The sequence below is a fragment of the Neltuma alba genome, unplaced genomic scaffold (genome assembly GCF_004799145.2).
Source record: "Neltuma alba isolate B1F8T4 unplaced genomic scaffold, ASM479914v2 tig00011447_pilon, whole genome shotgun sequence".
Classification (NCBI taxonomy): Eukaryota; Viridiplantae; Streptophyta; class Magnoliopsida; order Fabales; family Fabaceae; genus Neltuma; species Neltuma alba.
The window spans coordinates 212,564-216,290 of NW_021636127.1; the positions used below are offsets into that span (position 1 = coordinate 212,564).

Here is a 3,727-nt window from a genome sequence, read left to right on the forward strand (position 1 = left end):
TTGAACCATTTATTTGAATACTACTTAGAATAAAAAGTGTGACAAAGTTGACTTGAAAATGGTACTCGAATAAAGTTGTATGAAAGCTTTGAAGACATGTTCCATGTTCTGGAAGGTTTCAATACTTAGTTTCAAATTTGACTTGAAGAGGTATTCGAGTAACCATTTTATTCGAATAAGCACTTGACTAACAAACAGAATCTGAACTTTAAAGGTTTTCAGAACAATTACTCAAACAAAAATTAGAATAAGACTTTTGGCAAAAATTGACTCGAGGCTTTATTCGAATAAATGTGAAAGAAAATCTTGAACACTGAAACACTTAAAGATTAAGCTTTTGCAACTTGACTTGGAGTCAGATATTAGATAAAATTGCAAAGTTATTCCAATAACATTTTGAATAAATAGGCTTTTAATAAACTTTGAATATTATTCAAATGAGTCATCGAGTAATTAAAACTTGTATTTGATCAAAATAATAAAGTTAGGTTCCTAAAGAGAGTGTATTTGAATAAATCAAAATCTAAGAGAAAATATCACTCAAATAACAAAGTTCTTAGACCAGAAAACCATTTTACTCAAATAAGGACTTGACTAATTCAACCTTTTGGCAATAATTTCCTTATTTGAATAAAACTTTGAATAATACCCTTTGAAAACTTTGAATAGAGGAATTTTGATACTGAAAATATTTTTAACTTTCAAATACTCTTTTGCCATTATCAAAACATTAATTCTAACACTCTTCCTTTGCCACTTTATAATTCGAGCTAATCCTTTTTATATATTTGTTTGAACTTTGTTGTTTATTGTTTTTATAATCAAAGTTTCTTATTACTTTCTTTGCACTGTGAAAAAGTTTTTAAATCTTATCTAACACCCAATTCACCTTTTTTTGGGTATTCAGCCATACTAAAAAGTTTAACTACTTAATTTTTATATATGAATATAGTTGTGCCTATGCTTGGCTTGTTATTATGTTATCATACATGTTAAGTGTTTTAATGATATGATGAAGTGAACTTCCATGTGATTATTTTCTAGGTTAAGCATTAATTTAAAAAGAATGAGGTACATTAATCCAATCTAATTGTATCATTGACTCCTATATTGGTTTGAATTAGGATAGTTACCTGACCAATCTTAAGAGGCCTCATCATGTCATCTTTAGTCTAATTCCATTTATTCACTCATTTTTATACTAAAAACACAAAAAAGTTAGCACATATTTAATTCCATTGCATTTATTTTAAGAAATTGGAGAGTTGGGTTATAAAATTTTAATAAAAAAATATATAAAATAGGGTGAAAAGACAAATTTACCCATTATAATATTAAAAAAGAACATCAGACATCGTGATAAATATCAAAAGTGAAAATAACCATGATGATTCAAAAAGGCCTTAAAACGTCACTGCCATTAAATTGAGTAACGTTTACTGCTTAAAAAAGAACATTGCGACTAAATATGCTGATGGGAAGATATATGTGGCATAATAACATCTGAATTGGACATAAATATATCAAGTGTAGAAATTCTTCCTCTCCTCTGTCATCATCGCCTTTCCTGCCATCAGAGCATCACCATCATCATCCTGGGTGGTTGACTAAGGGTAGCATTGCCAGCCCTCATGGCTTTCGATTCCAGCTTTTGTTGCCTCACACCTCGCCTTAGACAGAGAATGAGAATGTGAGAACTGAGATCGAAGATTCAGACTACGTAAGTCCTAACTTTTGACAACAAAAGTTGGAGTCTTCTAGAGAGAGAAAGATCCACGGAGTTTCAATCAGACTTCAAAGATAAGAGATTCATAAAAAAGAGAAGTAGAAGGCCCATTCAAGCAACCATTTTTCCATTATCTCGAGATTGTGGGCATTCAGGATAACAGGGAAATCAGGTATGGTTTTGCTTCTCTCACCCTCAAACCTCAGCAATCGAAGAAATCAAAGATGAAAATAGATTTGGAAAACTCACCTTAATTGAGTTTAAGTATTGCACGTACGTAGCAATCAACGTCTCTCACTTCTTCTTTTCCTCTGCCGACCTCTCTTAGTTTAGTGGTTGGCTGCCATTTTTGCATAGCATCTAAAAGCTTCGACGCTTTCTCCAATCGGGCAACATTTCTTTTCCGTGTGGGAGAGTGTGTGAGGGGATAAGGAAGTGTGTAGTGATGGTCTCCTTTGATGTAGAGAAGGTTGACGGTGAGGATTGGAGGTTCGGATTTATGTAGAAGGGAGGGAGATGCAGAGAAGTAGGGAAGGTTGACGGTGAGGAGAATGAGCAAAGGAGGTCACCGATGTTGTTGTTGGAGAGAGGCACATGGACGGATCCAGAAGCCGGCGTCGTTAACGATGATGAGCGCGGAAGAAGTGAAGACATGATGGCTGACGGAGGAGGGAGTGTACGGATTTAGTTATGTGAAATCGCGACTCGAAGAGGAAGAGAAATCGAAGGTGTATGTGGCAGAGCATTTGACGCGTGTATACTTGGTGGGACTCACAAAGGAAAAAGTGACGGATGTTACGGGCAGTTAACAAAAAAGGCATTTTCCCCCGTTTGGAAAGGTTCATGAATATTTTTATTGTACTTGGTACTTATTTTTTAATATTATAATAGATAAATTTATTATTTTTTTTATAAAATAAAAAGCAAATAGAATTAGTTAAAAGCTTATGAGTCAAGATACAAATTTACCCCAAAAGTTTTTACTTAGGAGTACTAAGTGTTTAGAAATTTTTTTGGGTGCAAATTTGTCTTATGAGTTTAAAATTGTAGCAATTTTGTTTCTAATCATTAAAAATATTAATAGTTAATATTACTATTTTGACAGTTAATATTAGTTTTTTAACGGTATGGATAAAATTGCTATGACTTTAAAACAAATTTACATGAAAATTTTATTTTTGGATACCCAATATTTTTGACAAAAATTTTTGGGATAAATTTTTACCTTAACCCAAAGCTTTTAACTCCAGTCCAAACTCCTCCCCGCCACTTCTCTCATATCAAATACAAGAATGGTTTCCAAAACCGAACCATGCTTTTATTGTTTTTTGAGAAAATTTCATTTAGCCCCCAATAGGAATTTTATTTCATAATGTTTTCATATAATTTTGAAATTTCACCACACCCCTTTAGGGATAAAGTGAAATTAATTCCTAGAGTGAAAATTGAGAATATAATAATAACCTCACAAAAAAAGAAACAAGAAAAGATAATTGACAAGTAGAGAATTTACAATAAGATAAAAGAATTCATAAGAGAAATATGACCATTTACAATTTGAGTAAGATAATTTACAGGTAGAACTAGCATTCACAATAAGCTAGACAGTTAAGATTCATAAGTAAAATACGAAAATTTACGAGTAAGAGAATTCACAACAAGAATATGACCATTTATGACTAGAGCAATTACAATAAGTAAGAGAGTGAGAATTTATGGGTGAAATATGAGAATTAACAACCAAGATAATACAATCCACAATCACATGACCAATACGATTATTTATGACTGGAGTAAAGACAATAATATCTTTTTACCAGCAAAATTTAATTTCATTTTAGTTCTTGAGGTGCAGTGAAATTTGAGATTTTTTTCGGGTGCAAATAAAAATTAAATACCCGTTGAAAGGGCCAACTGAATTTTCCCCTTGTTTTTTAATTCTTTACACGTTGGTCCATCTCGTTCCAAATATCGTTTTCTTTATCCAGTAAGCGCTGCTGC

At 32.3% G+C, this 3,727-nt stretch overlaps 1 long non-coding RNA gene across 1 annotated transcript; it reads right to left on the reverse strand.

Moving 5' to 3' along the window:
- Nucleotides 1-1,301: 1,301 nt before the first annotated feature.
- LOC114713708 (uncharacterized) lies at nucleotides 1,302-2,061 on the reverse strand. The gene is made up of 2 exons (XR_003737372.1): nucleotides 1,976-2,061; nucleotides 1,302-1,670 (listed from the first exon to the last, which is right to left on the reverse strand). It is a non-coding gene; the product is annotated as an uncharacterized LOC114713708 (long non-coding RNA).
- Between the last annotated feature and the right edge of the window lie 1,666 nt (nucleotides 2,062-3,727).